A 21,700-nucleotide genomic window follows, 5' to 3' on the forward strand; every position below is an offset into this window, starting at 1 on the left:
GAATACAAGTTCTAATGAAGATGAACCTTGAAACCAGGCAGGTAAATGTATTGTTCTATGGCCCAACACGATACATTCCATTTACATCATGTTGGAAATTAAGCCTGGTATGAATTGCAGTTGTAACGAGCAGCTTGCCCTGTGATTTCAATGAACGTACCTGATGGGGATAACTGCTTTACAAATGCCAAGGACACTTACCCCTATTTAGAGCAAATGACTTCCTGGACCACATCAGTTACAGTGATGGAGGTGCAGTGTGCCTAAATGAAAATGTATAAATTCAAGCAGGTGATTAAATGTTGCTGCCTGGGGTAACTATAAAGCAGAAGAATTGCTTTAACTAAGACAGAAGAGGTCAATTTATGGTTGGGTTTTCCTAGTCTGGAAAAAGTAGTAAATAGAGGCAGAGGATACTGCAGTAACAGCTTGTAAATTTAAGCAGAAGTAGTGGCAGTGTGTCTGTATATAAATGAATACTGAATGGTGATACTCAAAGCCAAGTGACTACAGTTTTCTGGTAACCAAGGCAGGATGTGAAAATGTGGATAATAAGAATTATTTTTTGAAAGCTTTTAATCTCTTTAATTAGTGTACTGGCTCAAAATCTCTCAGGTGTTGCTGATGTAGTTCAGGTTTAAAATAATGGCTAATTTGCTTAATTGCATGCTTGATCTACTCTCATCTCTCCAGAAAGCAAAACTGAAGTCTGAGTTCCTCTGTACTATTGTTGTTCTACTTGGTACATCACTGAGCTGCTCTGAGCATTATTTTGGATTTCAGAAGGAGCAGAGTTGTCCTGATGCACTACTCTGCCAGTACTGAGGCATTTTGTAGTGCAGTTCTCAGGCTTAGGTGTAAAGCTCTCCTAATGTAAATTAATTATTTCCCTGCCTTTGGCTGACTTAATCCAGTTTCATGCAATGCTCCTCTATTTTTTCAGAAAAATTAATTGCTTGGAGGAGGTTGGGGAAGGATATTGCTGAAAGACCTGCATATGGGCTAGGATGTTGTTGAATTGCTCTAGGTGAGAAGCAAATTGCAACTTAATAATAAGGGGTAAAGGTGAGGGAGGTTGTGGTGGGGGGAAGCAACTGCACTACCTGAAGATATGGGTGGTAGGGCCAAAGACTTAACCAGTTCCCTAGTACCTCCTGGCCCAGGCAATGTAGCAGCTTAGCAAGACAGATTTCCTATTAGCTTTGCCTATTCTCTGTGCAATATGAGGCACAGCTCTTTCTTGGTGAGGATAGCATTTGACTCTAAAACTGTTCCTAGAAACAGTGCTCACACTGGTCACAGGGGCTGTGTTCATCACATAGGGGTACATGCACAAAAAGCTGACTGCTTTTGTTCTCAGTCACCCTCATAGTTTAACATAAACAGTGTTTAAAATGTATTTTAATGAAGCAATTCAGAAGAACCTGTAAAGAAAATAGTATGGCAAGTCAGTTGAGTCCTGAGACATGTGGATGCTGAAATTAGTTGAGAACTTCACACAGTTAAGGATGATCATGCATGGTTAAACCGGCTTAGAGTTCATCTTCTTCCTATTATTAAAAATGGTAATGGAAATAAAATGGAACCAAAACCAGTGATTAGAAATGAAATTATATCTTAGAGAAAGAAGGGGAAAATGAAACTGTTCTGAAAGAAGAACAGATACAGCAGGACAATAGCGGTACTTATTTCTTCTGTTATTAGTGCAGTTCGTGCAAGAGGTAAAGAGGCTTAAATAAGAAAAATAACTAGTTGAATCCTTAGAAAATTCAGCTGTGGTCTTAATTAGATGATTGTGGTAAGTGTAAATTATTTAATATTCAAGCCAGAGTTCAGAAACATTTAGACATGTAAATGATTATTTGATTTCTGTCCTTTAAGAGAAGTATCTCTCGCTTTCATTTCTTCTGTTCACAAAAACTTGGTTTCTGCCCACCTTACATATCTAGTAAATATCTATCCATGCTTGCCAACTGAAATTATGAAATAAAACCAGCATGAAGCAATTCCTGCTTGGAATCTGCTTTGATAGGTATGAGGGTGAGAGTATTTTCATGAATTTCTCAGTTTATGAAGTTCATCTTTCCCAGGAAAAACATATGTCCCCCCAGGAACAGATGTGCATAAAGTTTGATTGCATCAGTAGGTGATCTGGTGTGCTGAACAGTGTAACTAACAGCAAAATGGTAAAAGGCTTAAGACCTACAGGCATTGATCGTGCAGCTGGAAGTATTGGCAGTTGATTGCAAGGGGACAAGAGTCATGTACTGATCAGGTTATAATGAAGATTGAATGTGAAGAAACTGGGAAAGTTATAATCTGTTCTTAAACAATAGGTAATTCTGCTGCAAAGGAAAGAGGTTTAAATGTTGCTTAAAATATTGCAATTGCTGTATTGTAGGTTTCAAAATGCTTTAATATGTACCGGTCCTCTAACAGGCATGGGAGGATGTTTATGCAGCAAGCTATGCACATCATACCTGTAATACCTTGAGGGTACTTCAAACTCCTCTTCCCATACAAGCTCACTGCTTCTTTCAAGTCTCTGGTCTGTGTGTTCAGGTTGCAGTACAAGATGCATGTGAATTGCATTACCTAGAACTAAAGATGAACTTAGGGTCAGCAGGTGCAGTGTGTTTTGTTGTGCCTGCTGCTGGAGAGGCACAGTCAGCACCAAGGGATGCATGCTGATTGCTGTGCCTCTGGTGCACAGAAAATCAGCTGATGTGTTCAGAGAACAGGAAGATATTCCTGAGCTGGGGCTGCCAGATATGTTTTGCAAGTCATGAGATTCAGGGAGAAGCAAAATAGCAAAGCTTTAGATAAGAGCAGCCAGAAGCTGGAATGTGAGCTTTTTCTTAAGTAGACAAGGGTAGTTCCTCCTAATAGGTCTTCTTTCAGAGAGCAGTATTCCTTCTGGGAAGAGTCCAGCCACTGCTCAAAAGACAGACTTATTCCCAACTCTGCCATTTCCACTGCAAACAGAGGCAGATGGTGCTGTGGTGTCTCTGGACCATATGTTCTTTGTTTGCTCAATTGGTTCTTTTGTCTGTTCTTGTAATTCTGCACTGGTTTCTCCACCTGCTCATTTGCAAAAAGATGGATGGTCTCTTTGCTGGTTTGTGTCTGCTTTTACTTTATTTTCCATGACCACACTTTTAATTGTCACTATTCTGGAATTGTCAAACAGTGACTTTTGAGCACTTAAATTAGAAAGATATGACTGTAACAGCATAAGGTAGTAAGGTTGTGTAGTCCAAGCAGCTGCGGTGCATCTCTTTCAGTCTTGTGGAGCATACATCTTTTCACTTCTGCTGACTTAACTTCTGTGACTTTGCTGATAGTGTTCCCATTTTGTCATTTATTAATGTGTTAAGTCCAACTGCTGTTAGATTAAGAAGAATTAATTGTAATTGTTTTGGGTGGTATTAAGCTTAGCTACAATACATTGAGCCTGTGCAACTTGGGCATCATTAAGAAAAATAATATTGTTGCATAAATATTTTTATTAAAGCTTTATTCCCTAACTGGAAGACAGAATTACCATTTTAAGATAACTGGCAGGCATAGTGCTAAAGCAAGATTACACTGTCAGGATACAGAGATAAATTTAGTCAAAATAGGCTGTTACTATTAAAATGTTCCATTCCATTCTATAACAAAGTAATGCATATTCGTATTAGTGGTGAGTGAGCTCTTAAGCAAGTAATTTCTTCTAAAATTCCAATTAGAGTACATTGTTGCTAATAAAGATGCCCTGTTTTATCCTGCAGCTGACAAGCAATAGAGACATAATTTATCAGTACGGTGGAAGCAAGCCCCTAAGAAGAAGTGTACTTCTGGTGGCCTGTAATGTTCCCTAGTGCCCCCTTTATTTCTTCTCTTCTATTGTTTAATATTAATAAACTCCTGCCATAAGCAAGTCATTCCTAATGATCCCATTGATTTAAACAGAAAAGCACATATGAGAATTAGCTGGGGAAGATAAGAAATAAATCAGTTTACTGTGTCCGGTGGCTTCTCTCCAGCACTACCAGCACCAGCTGCTTTAGTACCTGCAGCCCTTGCTAGCCCTTGTAGCATGACTGTGGAAGTCAAACTTAGCCCTGACCCCTGCTTGTTGGAGGCTGACCAGTGGTCTCTAACAGGACTAAACTTTTCCAGCTCTTCTGGTTGCTCTAATCATTGCTATTTGGACTTGGCCATTCTTCTCACCTGCAAATCCTTGTTATTGAACATGTCCTGCTACTAGCTGTATTTGCAGTACATGTCTCTGTCTCAAAAACATTTCCCTTTTGGCTTTGTTGTGCATCCTCATACAGGAATGAAAAGGTCATGCTAGTAAACCTTTCCAAGTGCAGTCAGAATTGGCTGCTACAAAAGTGATCTCTGCCTTTGCCAAGCTGTAGGCACCCAGAGATGAACTGATAAAGAGAAATTGAGTAAAGCAAGTAACTGGCCCTGAATCTCCTTTTCCTTTCAGTTTACCTAGGTCTATGACAGATGTTTATGTACAAAGATTTATAAGTAGGTTTATTCAGAAAGATCTTATCTGGCACTTGAACTGCGTTAAGAATTAGGGACACTTCAGAGGGTAAATTGATGAATAGGGCTACTTGTTGATCCAGATCAGCAAAGAGCAGTTTTAAGCTGCAGAAGATTCATCTGGAAGAAGGAACATCAACACTGGTATCTCTTAATATACCTTATCATTTATTCAAATAATGAGTTGAAGCAGGAGAGGGAGTAATGTTTGTCTGAAGAGCTTTAATAAGATTTCATTTAAGTAAATTCTATTGGCTAAAAATTATATATCTTTAGTCTTATAAATCAAAAAGTATCTTTGCTGACCTTCCTTATCTCTTCCCCTCCAGGCTAGATGAATTTTGGAAAGCATTGTTTTGTTAATTTCAGCCATTTCAAATTTGAAATGCATTTTTATATTGTCAAAATTAATGTGGAATCACGGCTCTTCAAATTTTAAAATGGGTTTTCTAATAATGAGAACTAACTGGAGAGTTAAGGTAAAGCAAACTTTTTCTCTGTAAAACATCAGTTTTCTACATTTCCCATAAAGGGGGGAAAAATAATTGAAAGAAATTGCCAGCTGTTCTCCCTAGTGGCACATGAATGAAAACCAATGGAGAAAATTAACCTGCTATCTACCCTTAGTTACAGTGTGTAAGTTTAGGGCAGATAGGGAAGAATTTTACTTTGGAAGCTGTGATTTGTTTTTCTAACCTTCCTCCATCACCCCAACAGATAAGGAACAAATAAAGGCAGAGATATGAATATCAAAGTAATGTCAAGAGGATGTTCCTGCAAACCAGTCCAAGGAAGGCTTTAATACTTTCCATATAGATGATGATGTATGTTGATTAATCCATATCACTTCACTCACAGATGTGCAGTGATTCCATCAGATGCTTTATTGCCTACAGAGGGAGTTGCAGTTAGAGTTCACCTGTCGTCTTTTCAAAATTTATTTAAAGAAGGAAAACAACAACACTTCCCCGAAGAGCTGCAAATGTTGAAGCCTGTTCCACACAGCCTTTCATTACAGGGAGTAGTCAGTCCCCTACCAATCATTAGTGTCCTTTAAGCACAATGTCACTGCCTCATGTTTTCTTAAGAAACTTTGTTTTCCAAGATGCCAGATACTGAATGGGTTGAGGGGAGCAAGTGCCACTTGCGGGAAAAGAAATTTCCTGCAGACCAGGAGCTGGTGTTAAGGGCCGAGTTTAGATGCAGGTAGGGAGGGGGACAAATATAAGGCAGGGAAGTTTGCAGTTAGAGGAGGAGTGGAAGTGTAGAAGAAGCAAGAAGGAGCTCTACAACTTGATGTAGGTCTTCAGGATCACATACTGCACTGCATAATGCTAACAGTACTTCAGTACAGCACTACTTGTTCTTTGACACATTTTAGACAGTTTTTTATTAGTTACAAATTGCAGGTTTAATTCTATGTTTGGTTGAGAGTTTAGGATATTTTTTGATTGTTTTTTTTTTTCTGAAGAACTGATTTTTTTCTGAAGAGGATTGGGGCTATCCCAGGATGGAGTTCATTTTCTGTAGAACAAGGTCTAAAATAATCCTTAAAAATTGGGGAAAATATAGATAAAATCAAGGACTCAACTCTTTGTAACTTCATCTGTTTCTGTTCTAGAGAATAGCCCAGATGCCCTTCATTTAGCCAGTCAAGCTAATGCCAAACAACTTAGAGGAAGTTTTGTTGCTTTAATTTGTTTTTCATTGTCCCTTCCTGCAACTGTGCACCCAGATCTTGCCTAGCGGAGGGTCAAGCTGGGCCCTATTGGACCTTCCAAAAGATTGTGGGACTATTGATGACTGAGGAGAAAAGTCCTATATGTTAATATTGCTTGCCTAAGTGTCCGTAGTATGGCTATCATGCTAAACCTTACTTCCACTTCTGTCCTGTCATGAAGTTGAATGTCTGAACAGGGAGCTTCCTTTGTATGCTCTTTTCCAGAGGTTTGGTTCCTGTAAGGATGAGGAATCAAAGATATTTTATGGTAGGATGATCACCTCCGGCTAGAACAAAATGACTAGCTTTTTAGTGGATGATTTCATTCTGGAGAGAAATAAACCCAGATTATCACCCTAAAGTGAGGGAGAAAAAATGCATAGTTCCCTGTTACCTGTGGGTCAATAATCCAGAGAGCTTACTTTTTTTTTTTTTTTCAAAAGTATGGACACAAGTATCTTCTATATCTCAGTTGAACTTTTCTCTGTGCTCTCATAGCAGTTTTAATGTTTTGTCAATCCAGGGATGCAACCATTCCTTGTAGGTTCCTCATAGCATACAGCTCTCTTGTTCACAAATAGTTTTTTTGCTTTTTTTTTTTTTGCCATGGAGGCTCTAATGACCTTAAATGGTTGAGAGCTTGATGTATGTTCTGTAAAACTGCCTACAGCCAAGCCAACTTCAGAATTAAAATAATTATCATAAATGAATTAGAGCAAAGACAAAATATTAAGTGAGAAGAAAAAAGGAGAGTATGAAGAAACTGTTTATAAATAAATGACCTATCAGTTATAAATAAGAAATTATTCTTCCCCCCATGTTCAGCAGGGTGGAGACTCAGTGAAGCTGAAGATATTCATGTTCCTTGTTCTTACCCAAAGATTTATGTGAATGTGGACATACATATGCATGCACGCTGCTAAATTTAGACTGCATTCCTGTAGAAATTGGAGGATTAAATTATAGTTGCTCTAGTTGAAGTAGTGTTTGGCTCTAAATCGGTCATGCATCCAGTCTGTTTGCTTTGGTTTAGATATTGGTCTTGCTTCCCTCCCTCCTCACCCCCATCTCCACCTGTGGGCTCACTTCTACCTACTCTTTATTTTAACATGTAACCTCCTCAGAAAATATAAATAGACCAAGTTGCTTACTGGAGGACAGGATAAAATATCCTTACCTTCTGCTGTTGCTCTCCCTAGCTCTCTGCATTGCTGCAATAACAGGGGGTGTTGCACTAGGATCTGCCTGGCTGCAAGAAGAAATGGGGGGCAGGGACCCAGTGGGTCCAAGGCCAGCTGAGCACACTGACCAGCTTGTTCACAGTGCAGTACCCAAATGGTCTTGCCAGTGCAAATGATGGACACTGCGCTGCATCCAGGAGGGGAGGCAGGAGATGCTACAATTGACTTCATTCCTGCTGTAGTACCCCTACCCTGCAACACAGCATGTACGTTCCTGGTTGTAAGATGTATGGTATCACACAGAAGCTGCTCTGCTCTTGATGTCTATGCCTTATATTGCAACAGCATCAGCACCTGAGCTGTAGCATGTAGGAGAGCCACATATATAATGCAGTTGGTTTGAGTTCTTCTGAATGTGCTCCCCATGGTGAGGAGAAGGGAGCCAATATTTCAACGTACGCTTTGGGGTCAATCCTAATCCCCTGCCACTATTTTTACTTCATGGTTTACTCAGCTGGTACCTTCTCTCCCATTGGGACTGTGGCACCTCATCCATGCACAGTTATCTCCCCAAGTGCATCTTATTTCCCCTGCTTTCCCATATGGCTATGATTATGGCAGGGAAACAGGAACCACGCGAGGCTGCTCAGAGTCAAGCCCTTGGTAACAGTCCAAGGCATGCACAGAAGTGCATTGCTGTCACCTAGTGATGAGCAATGACAGGTTTGCCAGTTGCCAATTAATTGTATGGATCACAAACATAGCTTATGCAGCTGTTACCAGATTTTCCAGCCAAATCTGATATGAAAAGAGCAATAGACAGCTCTCCAGCAGATGCTTGGGCCTGGATTGCAGCCAGTCCTGCAAGAAAGAGGCCCACTAACCTTTCCTCTCTTGTGATCTTTCCAGTTGGAAAGGAGTCTACAAGAGTTCCTGGGGGAAAGGAAGGGAGAGACCTCATTACCATGATTCACAACTTCACTTTAGCACAAGCCATCAGAACTTGCACCCCTAGAATGGGCTTGTGGAAGTCTGCAGAAGACACTAGGGGCTCTTGTAGTGTGTATAATAAGGCAGAAACTGTACTTACCTACCTGCCTACCATACAAAGGGATGCAGAATACAGTTTCTATGACTGTTTGAACAGTAGCTAGCGCACACTAGGAATAACATCAGAATAACAAGAATCCGTAGAAATTGTTCACAGATGCAATAATTGGAGGCTAGTGCCTCCATCTAGTTAGTATATCCTGATTATAGGTAAGAATTCTAGTCTGATAAGAACTTGAGAAGAAAATTCCTTCACGCACTAGGAAGAGAAATAACCTGTGCTGCTACTTCTGTGCCTTAAAGCTTTCATCCTAATGTCTAGTCATGAACAGTTGGCTTAAGACCAGAAAGTGGAGATTTAATGGCCCTTTCAAGCGTTGGGGTCATCCGCACTATTATATAACTGTCAGATGTCCACTCCTTCTTCAACTGTGATTGATGGTTTCAGCCTTAATGAGCGTCCAGTGGCCAATGAGTTTCTCGGCATAATTATATGCTGTCAAAGTACCTTCATGTAGGCACTTTGTAGGTTTTTAAGCATTTTTAATCTGCCATCTTGCAGCTCTGATTAATGTTGGCTATGACCACTAGCTATAGCATTGGTGTATGCCAGCTGACATCTCAAATACAGAGGAGTCTTTTTTGTTCTCCCCTGCATATCCAGTTTTTGGTCTGGGGGATTATTCTTTTGTGCTTCTTTGTCTATCAGCACTGTGTCCCAAGGTGGGAGGGGGAGGAGGGGTATTATATCAGTTCTTTAACCTTTCTTCCTAGTGTTATTGATTATCACTTTCACAGGCACTCTGAGATTTGCCTCATGTGTCAGGTGACCCACAAAAAGAAACATGAAGAAAAACCTGGTGCGATTCTAATGCTGAGGAAGGTCCTGGTCTCTGACTAGGTGCATTTTTTATTTATTTATTTATTTTTAAGATTTTTAGCAAGGGGAGGTTTTCATTTTTAGTGGGTTCCTCCTGTTCTCTGTGATCATATACCATTTTCTTTTTCCTTGAGAAAATGTGGGTGTATCCCTCCTAGATTAGTAGATGCTGGGATCATACTTTGCATGATTAGATCTATCTGCTTGATTCATGCATCGAAGTCTTAATAATGTGTCCTTACTGCAAGCACTGAATGTTACTAGGCCTTAGAGTGTTTTATTGTCTAAATTTTTGATCCATGGCTTGAGTAATATGCTGGGAGCCTTGACTGCAATAAACTGTCCCTCAAGAACCAAGACTTTTTGTTTTCTGATCTAGCTGTTTATATCAAGTTTAACAGCCTGGACTCTGGCTCTGTGAAATAGCTTTGGGGTCATTCTGTTGTGTAGTCTATTGTTCATTTCATAGATACCTTACAGCTTCCATTTTTTTCTTTATTTCAGAGCTGACAGCATCTCCTGAGTACCTTCAATGTTAGCTTCTGGGGCTTGAGATCTATAGGTTAGGAGTAGAGACTGAAAAAGGGAATTGATTATAGTACAGCTAGATAAAAATAAATTTAAAAAAAAAAAAACTGTAGACATGAATCTGTCAGAGAAGAAAATAGTAATCACACAGAATCACAATCTTCCATCTTGTGTAGAATCTCATGTTTTTTATTGAAATGAACAAAGTATGCTTTGCTTCAAGGTCTTCTTTCCTGATAACTTATCCTCTGTATGCTATTATCCCTTTTACCTTGACTAAGCTTTCTTTTTATTCCCTGTTTTCTGAACTGAATGTAGAGCTCTCTTGTTGTTTGTTTAAAGTGAAGAGCTCCACGAATCCCCTTGATCACTTTTAAAATTTCCTCTGCTGCATGTTAATGGAGACAAGTACCTATCTGCTGAAAAGATCTTCTGTGTGATAAACCAATTTGAGGCAGTGTAAAAGGAAGGGATAGAATGTCTTGTCTAATCCACTTCCCTTTCTAATCATAAAGTGTTGTTTGAACAGGAAAAGGTTGACATTACTGAAAATAACCCTTGCAGTGACAGACTTCTGAAGTATGTGACAAAGCCAAATATCCATAACATATAAGAAAATCAAAAAAGCCATGATGTTAGTTGTGAAGGTATGTACCTGCCTAAAAGAAGTGTTACAGCAAATATAGAAAATATAAATTCTGTCCTCAAGAAAACTCTGTTCTGAAAGTGTTTTTGTTATAGATCTAAACATCAAAGTGGAAACTTGCACTGACTCTAACTTTGCAACAAATTTATCTTGAAAATAAGTGTAGTGTATCAGGGCTCTCTATGCAAGTAAAAAGTTTTAGTGTTTCAAAACTACAATGTTGTCTGTTCGACAAGCCCTAGAAATTTTCTTGGATTCTTCCATTTGAAAAATTCTATCCAAGTTGTTCATTCCTTTAAAAAAAAAAAAACTTTCCATTTCTGATGGACAACTTGTGGTCATCCTAAGTGTACTGGTGTTACTACCCATAGAGATGATAGTCCTCTTATCTCACAGAAAGGAATCCTGAAATACAATACATAAATATAAGAGAACTCCTATGGCTTGTGCTTACAGAATGTCAGCTCTGCAGGAAGGAGAACAGCATGGTTCCATATGGTGTTGATTTAGGCGTAATATCAAAGAGGGACTTGTCACTAGCTAATTATCTGAAGATATGTGCTCTCCACTTGGAGCTTCAGGTATACCTACTTGTGAGTCCATCACATGATAATCACATAGCATTTAAGTCTTATCTTTACAGCAAAGCAGTGAAAGAATTGGATTTAACATGTCTCAAGAACTTCCTTGAACTTGAATTTTCTTGATCTCCAGATGAAGTAAGACTCTTGCAATTTTTCACACCTTGGAAATTTTTAAAAGGCAAACTATTTTTTCAGTAAAAGCGAAATGTTTCATTCTGATTTTAATGACTGTAAGTGGGCTTTTTTAAAAAAAAAAAAAAAGTAAAAATACAGGAGTTCAAATGAAAAGTAACTTCATAAAATTAATGAAAGGTTCTGTGCCAGAAACTTCAGAATTGACATTCAAGGCTGAGAGCTGTCTGTACCTAGCTTCAAGAAGCTGAGGGCAAAAGCAATGAGAGGTCTTGAGAAAACTGGACTATCCAAGTAAATATTAGGATCGGGGACAAAAAAATAATAAGCTGAGGTCTAGAAGGGGAAAGAATTTTTCAACTGAGACTTGAAAGATATAAAAAAAATTTTTTGCAGCAGAAGATAAGGGTCTTGCCCTGAATGGTTGTTACTAAATGAAGGATGATAGAGTGGAGAACAGAGAAGGAGTAACACAGCATGTCATTCCGTGAAGAAGACCCTTCAAAGCTTTTGGAAGTAAAGCAATTTTGAATCGAAAAAAATTGAAAATTTTGAACTCTTGGCAAAGTGGAAAGCCAATGTGTGTGACGTGATGGCTGTGTTGTGTAGGAGGAAGAAGGTAAGGCTTAAATCCTTTAGGAAATTTTCTCTGGGGCACCCATTGCAGGTGAAATTTTCTCAGCCACCTGCTTTAATACCTGCTGTAAACTGCACTTCTTGCTAAACAGCCTTTTCTGTCCCAGGGGTCTACCTGGTTACATAGCATGTTTAACCTTTCCAAGGTGAAACACAGAAAGCAGGGTGGGAAGTGTGATCTAACAACCAAGACCGTAAAGATTGATCCAGCACTGAGGATGTGCTGCCCCAGCGTATGTAAGAAAGCATCTAAAAAACCTGAAATCTTTCTGTAGTGTTTTTAGAAGTTTCCCATATTGATCCCTCCTGTTTAGCAGCAGGGACCTATGCAGCATATCAGCTCTGTGGGAAGCCACAATCAATAGCTCAGTGCAATGGCCTGACAGTTATTTACTCATCAGCTCATTAGGGTGGGGAGAGTAGATTACAATTCTCATAATTTCACTATTGACTGGCATGCTGCACTTGGGTTATGTTTTAACTACCTAATAATGAATGTGCCTGAAGGAGGGGGGGAAATCTTTTGTAATGAGAGATTCTTGTAAAAGCAAAGAATCATTTGTGGTAAGACAAAGAAACTTCAACCATGATAAAGTGAAAATAAGAGAAAGGAAAAGTGGTGGCAGCTCAGCCTTTTGGTAAAATGAAGTTCCTGCTTTGCATTAATGAGAAGGAGAGGTCCAGCGATGGCTGGCTGTGTAAGCTGGTGTCCCCTGCAGTGATCAGTTCTTATCCAGTGCTGTTGACTGAAGTGATAAGAAGCAAATTTAGTCTAAAGTCAATGTTGGTGTGGCACTGACTAGCAGACAATTAGGAGGACTTGCCCTGGAAGGACTCCAGCATGGCAAAGGGACTTTAGGGAGCCTTACTAAACAAATGTGTTGCTTTCAGTCCATGATCATTATTACAAGCTGCTGGTGCCTGCAAAGAGGGAACAAAGACCACTCTTGCTTCTCAGGACTTTCCACATTAATGATCTATAAAGCTGATCCATCTGTTTACCTTCCCGGCACTCTTGTGACATAGGACATATAAGCGAGGACTGTATCCAGTTAGAAACCATGGGATCTGGGCACACATCTACATACTCAATGGAACAGAAGCCTCAACGCTCTGATGAACCACTTTGAGCAGACCTATAAACCAAGGCTCTAGTTTTCTTGATTGCTTGCCAAGTTGCTGCTTTTTCAATTGCCTATAGGGAGTGTTTTTTATCATTTTGTACCTTTATGACATAAGACATTAATATTTAAGACTGACTCTCCTTGATTTGATATGATCTTGCATTTTTAAATTTGCTTTCTATATAATTCTTCTGTGGATGAGCAAGTATATTATCTTCTGTGGAGTGACTGGAATGTTGGATCCAGGCACTTCTAAATCTTCTGTGAAGCAAAGCACTCCAAGAAGCTAAAAACTAATTTATGAGAGCTATTCAGAAAAGGAAAAATGTCAAGAGAAGTGTTCAGCCTTTACATTGATTTTTCTTGTGACTGCCTGCATTCTGAACTTGTGCTTATATTCATTGCCTGAAAAACTGTCTCCTTTGCAACTCTCCTACAAGGATGCATTTTCTATTTCTGATTATAAACTAGTAAGATATTTTTTTTCTTCTGTTTTTCATTGCCAGGAAAGAAAAAAAAATACTGTTGTAAGAAATAAATGGTACTAAGGGCTTTTTGTAAAAGTATTAACTACAAGTTTCATTCACTGGGTATCGTGAGGTATTGAGATTGGCTAATTATTGCTTGTCACAAAAATATTCTTCCAAGATTAGACAGTAGGCTATATAAATGGGTGGGTTTCTTGCTAAAGTGCTTGAAATTGACCGAGGAAAAAAAGGAAGCTCTCAGTGGAAACTTTTGCATTAGTTTCAGTAAGCCTTAATCAGGCCCCTATAATAGAGCAACATTTCCAAAACATGATACTTGAGTAGCAGGTATAACTTGTCTGTGGAGAACCGGGTAGCAAAGAGTAATAGGAGTTGATCTGAAAAATTTATGCAACCACATCCATAAAGCAGCACTGTTTCCATTCAGAACCATTGCATGCAGGAATTCATGTCTGCTGATGCACTATGTTCTTCTGATGGATTTAAGAAAAAAAGCTCTGTAGCATCCCAAAGGCAGAGTATAATGGCACATCATGTTGTCTGACAGTTCAATTTTTAGTAAAATAAGTCTAGCTTACACACTGAGGAAGGTGCTGAAAGCAGTAACGTAGCTATAGGTTGCTGCAGCACAGGAATACTGCAAGCAGCTATGGAATACCAGACTCAGCAAGGCTGATATTTAGCACTGACCAATAAAACATTATTTCCAGACATTCACAGCTCCCTGCCCTGGCTAGAGCCTGGTTGTGGTCGCCTTACCAAAGCACTTTCCATGGAGCCTTCCGTATTTCAAGTAGCTGAGAGGCAGAGGACTAACTTCTTTTTTATTTTATAAGAGAAAAAGCATGAGTTGTTAAAATGCAAGTAACTACAAGTTAAGCAGTTAGTTGTGTTTTTAGCTCCCAGAATGGGGACAATTTTACTGGCTAGGCTTGAGTTTAGGTGGAGGAACATTCAGTTTTGCAGCGGAGGTGTGTGGCTATAGCTTCTGCTTGCTAGGTTTTCTTGTTTCACTGTGGCCTAGAGAAGACCACAGCATTACAAGGGTTACAGTGGGCTAAAATGCATGGAGAGGATTCCTGTCGGAGCATTGTGCTAATGAGTGGCAAATAGAGCCTGTCTAATAGCTGTCTGTTGCTTCTACATGTTTTCATTTAACACTTTGAAATGCAAAGCATCATTCTCCTTCATAAAGCCCTTCAGCAGTGTTCTTAGTGACACCATGGAACAAAAGCCAAGTTCTTGGAGTAGTGACATGCTAGCAGTGAAGCTGAAGAGGGCACAAGCAGTGGTTAATAAACTATAAATCTATTTTCCAAGTCCTACCCTAACTATTCTTTGATCATAAGATCTTGCTAGGACTCAACTAAGGTAAATAGAGCTTGGTACTTAAACACAAATGGTGAGCAGAGCTCTGTCTTTGGGGGAAATACGTGAAGAGAGTGAATGGTGGTATTCAATAGTGAAAAAATCACATAAATACAGCAGTCTTTGGCAGAATGGTCCTCTCTGTGGTGGAGTGGTCTCTGTACCTCTTTCTCACTGATTGTTATCTCTTTTTTGCTTGGTTCAGCATGACCTTTAGTTTAAATGAATATATAGGGCGATACTTGCTGTAGTCTTGTGAGCTTCTGTGCCAAAGCCAGTACAGTAGTTTCACTGGGAAAGCTTTGCAATTTGAGATCATCTTTGGGAGCATCAAACACTTGAATTTTTAATGGGTTCTTAATCTCTTCTCTGGATACAAATACATGCGAAAACGATTGTGAATGCTCTGGGGTAAAATTGCAGAAAATGTCTGGAAAAATTAAATTAGCCAGATAATCACAGTCAGCTTGTCTGGAATGCCACTGAATGCATGCAGTCCTCTTAACGCAGTCTGATGGAAGAGTAGGTGATAGAATTAAGTGCCACAAACTGGGGCAAGTGGTGGTGAACACAAGGCAGCAGTGGGCTAGAAGAAGAGGGCTAGTATCCTAGGGGGGCAAAACTCTTATCACAAACCTCTTGTCAAAAGCAGGAAGAAAGCTGCTTTTGCTGCAAAAATCTGCTTGCAGCTTAAATGAATTAAGTATATAAACTGTTACTGTACTCCATTTCTGTACTTGGACCAGCTAGTGTAGCACTAGCTCAAAGAAATCTACAGCCATACATTCAACTCTAGTGGTACCTACAATACCTGCCATGCTCTGCCTGAGAGAAAATTGTGTCCCCTCATCTTCTCCAAGAGTAAGGCATTTCTACAATAAATGCAATCCTGTTCACAATAATGTTTGATAAATTTTTCTTCATGGGTTATTTCTGTCACTTTCCCCTAAATATCATGGTTTGAAATAGTGGTAATTTAGCACCAGTCAGGTAGATGAATACGTTGGTCATGAATCTGGGTTTTCAACATCTTTTTTTTCAAGAAGAATCCTCTCTATGAGATGCTGTAAAGCAGATAGAAAACAAGTTGCAAGCCCTGCTGAAACTCTATGAAAAGATATCCAAATGCATGCTCCTGTAACCCTTCCTTTTGCCGCGGATGTGCAAATCTGATGCGTGCAGGGCCAAAGCGTTTGAATTGTTCCAAATCTGCTGATGAAGTAGAATGAGTTTAGTTCATTTCCATGCCCTTTGAAAGTGGCTGATAAGCACAGTCGCTGGAGATCTAAAACTCTGTTGCATTTATCTTTGTGTGCACTCCCTAACGAAATTATTTCTGTTAGCCTTTTTAAAGGAGTAGAGTTGAACAAAGCAGCATGCTGATCAAATGGGTGACTCTTGTTACAAAGCTTTTTCCCTGAACAAAATATCTCCTTATTATCATCCCTCTGCTTAAAATAAAATAAAAATTCCCAGTTTCAGTACTCAGTTTGTGACTTTTCTGGATTCTCAACAATTTAAAAAATCTGGTGGCAGTCTGAGAATGGAACAGACTCTCTGATTTTTGTGAACATGCAATATTTAACATTTTTCATATAAGTTATTTACCACCTGGGGGGGGGGGAGTTATAAATTCAGATTATTCTGAGTCCTTTAGATAAATACAGTCTCAAATGAAGTTGTCTTTTAACTAAAATTGATTTGTCATCATGTGTCCCTGTATTGGTTGGGACAAACAGATTTGAGGAAACCAGCACAAATGTATAGGCCTTAGTATGCTGTTAAGGTTTTTCTTTTGAATGCTGCTACAACCTCATGGAGAGAGGCACTGTCAGCCCAAGGGGGAGACAAAGAAGAGCAATGTAAATATTTAAACAGCTGAAAAATCCTTATTTTTCAAAAAAAAAAAAAAAAAAAAAGGAAAAATTAATCCTTTGGAGAGAAAGGTATTTGTATTTAGAAGGGGGGGAGGGTTGTTATTTTTTAAAAGCCTTTTCTGTATCTTTTACATTCTCTGCAATATAGATGAAGCACTGGAGGCACAGAGAGGCTGGACTCCATCGATGCTTGCCCAAACATGGAACTCTCTCTGTCTCTGAGCACGTTTCACAGGCAGAGCTTGCCTTCTGCACCTCTGCAGTGACTTGATGCTTCTGAAGTGTAGGTGACAGCGAGCACCACGAGAGGGCTTGGGAACAGCTCTAAGTCATAGCTAAAGTGAAGTTCCCTTTGTTTCAGTTGTAATTTCCACAGGACAAAGAACAGCTTAAGTTGAGCAGAAGTGTAAATCCAGGCCTCAAAGTGTGGTGCTTCTTATGTTTCGTACAAATGGGGGGGGGGGGGGGGGGGAGGGGAAATGTTAAACTGGTTCTTACTCAAGGCCGCTTCAACATCAGCAATTTTAATTGGTAAGCAAGAAGATAATTGGCGAAGCAGATAAGTAAGGCAGCTACTCAGCAGAAAAAAAAAAAAAAAAATCTTTAGCCCAGAAACTGCTGGCTTTTTTACTTACCTCATATGGTTTTCCTGGATCCCAACCCCAGTGGCTCGGGGGGTGGACGGGACGACACCACTAATTCCAAATATTTTGATAAGTGTTGAACAGACTGGGGCTGAAAGACAGACTGGAGCGCTGACATTCAAGGCTTTGTTTAGATCACACTTGAGGAGATGGATGTAGGTCAGTAAGTTACCACTTACTATTATCACTGATGCTGGCCAAGGGCAAAAGCTTCATCTGCTAGACTGTTTCTTATTGCCCTCCTGGGAGCAATTTTGAATTGAATCTTGCTGGTACCTGCGATACTGCTGGATAACTGAAGGATAAGGCTGAGTGGGAGCAGGATTTATTAATGGACAATTACTAGGATGTAAAAAGTAGGGCAATCTGTTCTGATTTAGTAAAAAGTGTTAGGTTTGGGAATTGAAGCTGTTGAAGACATTTCTTTGCAGTTGGGAAGCGGTGGTGTAAGTAAAGCTCATGCTGAGCTCGCTGGGGAAGGCAGGAGCTACCAGCATGCTATGTTCCAGGTTCCAGGCTTGTCTCCAGGAAGAGAAGAATGGGACTGGAAGAGGAGCACAGGCAGTGCATGGGAGGGTTTAGCCCAGGCTGAGACAGGTTATAAACAGGAAACAATGTCTCCAGGCCTATGCAATAAAGTATTTGAGAGGAAAGCTTACTAAACTTCTCTGATAGGGTGAGATAAGGGAATAAAACCTTCTCTGGCAAAGTATCCTAAGTAACTTCAGTTGTACTAGTTAGTTTCTGACCTGTGTAAGGTTTGCAACCCTTTGTGTTCTTCCAGTCCCAGAACTTGCCTGCTAAGAAACACTGTGCATTCAAATAGAGTCCAAAAATATATTTTTCCAACATTAAAGAGTCAATAGATCTTAGCACTATTTTTTGTTTTAATCTGGTCAGACCAGAAGCTTAAAGTAATCAGGGGGCTGAATTACAGAATGGAAATCACGTACATCCAGAAGTTTTTTTAAAAAATTAGGTTCTATTTTTATTTTTTAATATAAGTACCTAAAGTTCTTATGTACATGTGTAGAAACTGTAGTATCATGAAAACATCTTGCAACCATATTTAGGAGCTCTGTTGCACTTATTCATGCTGCTGTCTTGTTTCACAGGACAGCTTTTCATTACTAAGCAAAAGTGTTAGTTTTCTGCTCCTCAGAACCACTGGAAGCCTGATGAAAATGACAGTGGAGTGCCTAGACTACCAGCACTAGCCAAGAGAAACGTGGACAACAATAACTGAAATTCTGCGTTATTATCAGATGCAACATGTGATGAGAAGTGTAATTACATGATGTAGAAACTTGGGGCTGGATTTTCTTGTTCCACAACCATTATTTTAACTGGTTTTCTCTGTTCTTGAACACCTGGCTTTGCAGATCATGGCCGATGACTGCAAAGGAACAAAAGGCTTTCTTTTTCCTCTCTGTATCACAAATAACTATCACACCAGCCAGTCAAGAGTGCAAAGTCATCACATAATGGTTACACAAGGCACGTGTGAGTATAGCAGATGCAGATAGGTCAGCACATTAAAGAACCTGGTTAAAACAGTCCCAGATCTTTACAGATGTTTATCTTGGAGCTGAACTCCTACCAGGCTGTTGCGCTTGATATTTCTTCACTGTTTTTAAGGTTTCTTGAGAGAGAAACTTCTCTCGTTTAATGTTGGAGGTGATTCATGTTTTAAAATAAACCTGCTGCCATGTCATGTAAAAATGTGCATTACTCACATTTTCTGACAGCATAAGCTGATTAAAAAACTTGTTAAATGGATTTTCCAGATCAAACGTTACTTCTTTGCATTTGAACCAGTAGAAAATCAATCACTAGCTGCCAGGGAAAAAGTGATTTACAGATGTAGACTGCAGTGTGAGTGAAAGGAAACATGACTGCAACTGTACAAAGGCCCCTTTTGCTGGTACAACCTGCCTTGTCAAGGGAAACCTATCAAAAGAGGGGGGAAAAAAAACTACCCCAAAATCATGAGTTAAGCGAAAACTCCACATTGAAATAGATATGAGAAAAAGTTATGGAAATAGACCTCAATGTGGGAGGTCAGAATCAACCATTCTGAGTTGCTTTGCTTCTGGATTATATCATGGGACTGAAACTGCACAGCCGTGCTTGTAAACATGCTGAATTACCTGTTGTAAGTAATTGGAGCCAGTGACTTCCCTGCCCTTAGGTAGAACAGCACATGTTTGGGTTAGGTTGGCATCTGGCTTATACCAAGGTTGTCCTTCCATCCGCACCCTCTGCTGTCTTCAAAACATTTCTAAAATTCTGAAGTCATTTCAATTATGAGCCCAGATTTGATGGGTTTGTTGCCTCATCAAGCCTCTCAACACATTGCCGGTGCTCGGGTTTGCAACCCTTGGAAAGGGAAGCTTGCTTGAAGTTCTGTGTGCTTTTCTCTGGAGTTCTTGTTTAAAAGACCACTGTTTGATTTTTCTAAACCAAAACGCAAACTGCAGTCATTTTTCCATCAAAATTAGAGTCTAGCATTTCAAAATACAATTGGTTTTACAGGTGATAACCAGTAATCAACCTCCTGTACAAAGCATGCAGGAAACAGAACTAGCAGGTAGTTAGTGGCTCAGACTTCTACCTCCATCTCTTCTGTTATACTGTACACAAAACAATTCTTGGAGTTACTTGAAATGAGCTCTTCTGAATGTAGCATGGCACACCTTCTTCCCATAGTCTTTGGCACTGAACTGAATTTAAAAAAAAAAAAAAATGTAGTCTTTAAAGAACTCTTACTGTCTTGAAAGCAAAAAATCAGGCTTTGAGCATTGTATTTCAGAAAATAGCGAATGTTTATACACAGAACACCTCTTACATTAAGTATTTTATAAGTATTTTAGCACGTTGAAATGCTTCAACCTGGTAGACTGAAAAGGTTAGTAAAAATAAATAATTCATGCATTAATAGTTTCTATCTACTCATGAGCACAATACATTGTAAGGTCTTCTGCAGTACTATATTTACAACTGGAAAAGTTCATGACTTGAGTTTCTCCTCAGGGAAATGAGAGAGTTTCTTGGATTTCATGGGAGATATTTTTTTCTAGAACTAGAGCTTTTAGAAGAAAGTACCCACCAAAGGATGGATACCTTACAGGCTCACTGACAGTAAGCACGTAAGCCAATGCTTAAAGGACAGAACTAGTCCTTTAGTCCAGAACTAGTAAAGCAATCATCATTAAAGTTCCTTGGCAATGGGCGAGATTTTCTAGCCCTCTAAGTTCAGCCATTCAAAACCTAAATTGTTCATAAATGATAGCATAGTACTGGCTCTTACACTAGCTGCTTGCTACGCATGTTTCACAATTACTTTTTTCTCTTATGCCAAGGCCTGGACTGTGTGGAACCCGACCTTCATTGCCTTCCATTCAGACACTTCATTGCCTTCCATTTTTTGCAACATACAGATGGCAATTAGTTGTATGCGTAGTTCAAGAGGTAGAGATCTTCTGTGCCTAAACAAAATTTGCAATGAAGCTGCTAATCCTGGCCTGCTGCGTTTAGTTGTTGGCTAGAGGCGTACAGCATCATGCGTCTTGTGGACTGCTCTTTGCTACAAATGATGGGGAGACAGCTCAGGACAGGATAGGAATTGTAGTCAGGAATTACTAGTTTGAAGATCACACTCATATGCTTCATATAATTTAACGTCTGCCTCTTGTTTTGACATCTAACATTTTACTGTGAGTGATTTGAATCAGCTTCTCACAACTGGAAAATATCACCATGTAGTACAGCGGGAGTGAGAATCCATTACACCAGTCATTACCTGCCTGCAATGTAAGGCCTGCGTGGATATTATCATTCTGCTGTTCCCCAGCTAAGTAGATGCCTTTTTAACCAGACTCGCGTGCACAATCAAAATGGCCTTGACACATTCCATAGCTACTTTATGGATGCGATAGCTGGGAATTTGCAAAGTCTCCAAACACATGGAGGGATTTGAGCTGTATGGTATATCATCTTCTCCTTCCACCTGTTCTTGCAACTGCATTCCATTTTATTTTAATTAAAACCTAGCAGGTGTTTCATAAGGGTTGATCCAAACAGCAAGAATGCCAGTTTCTCGGGAAAATAAAATGAAAGTAAACTGAAACATCTTGTGCTCCTATCACCCGGTCCAGAAGGCAGTATTTTTGTCCATAGTACAGACTACTTTGCTGTGCATTTAGAACTTGGTAGATTGCAGAGATTTTATTCATGACAGCTGCTTAATGCCTGATGACTAACTACCCATAACCATTAACAGAGCAGCAGTGTTCAC

At 39.5% G+C, this 21,700-nt stretch overlaps 2 long non-coding RNA genes across 7 annotated transcripts in view; both read left to right on the forward strand.

Moving 5' to 3' along the window:
* The window catches only part of LOC137841129 (uncharacterized), a 357,202-nt gene that overhangs the window by 282,490 nt on the left and 53,012 nt on the right, over window positions 1-21,700 (forward strand). The gene's annotated exons all lie outside the window — the stretch shown is intronic.
* On the forward strand, window positions 855-11,025 carry LOC137841130 (uncharacterized). The gene is made up of 3 exons (XR_011088463.1): window positions 855-1,027; window positions 9,295-9,397; window positions 9,881-11,025. It is a non-coding gene; the product is annotated as an uncharacterized lncRNA (long non-coding RNA).

Source organism: Anas acuta, chromosome 17 (assembly GCF_963932015.1).
Source record: "Anas acuta chromosome 17, bAnaAcu1.1, whole genome shotgun sequence".
In the NCBI taxonomy this organism is placed as follows: domain Eukaryota; kingdom Metazoa; phylum Chordata; class Aves; order Anseriformes; family Anatidae; genus Anas; species Anas acuta.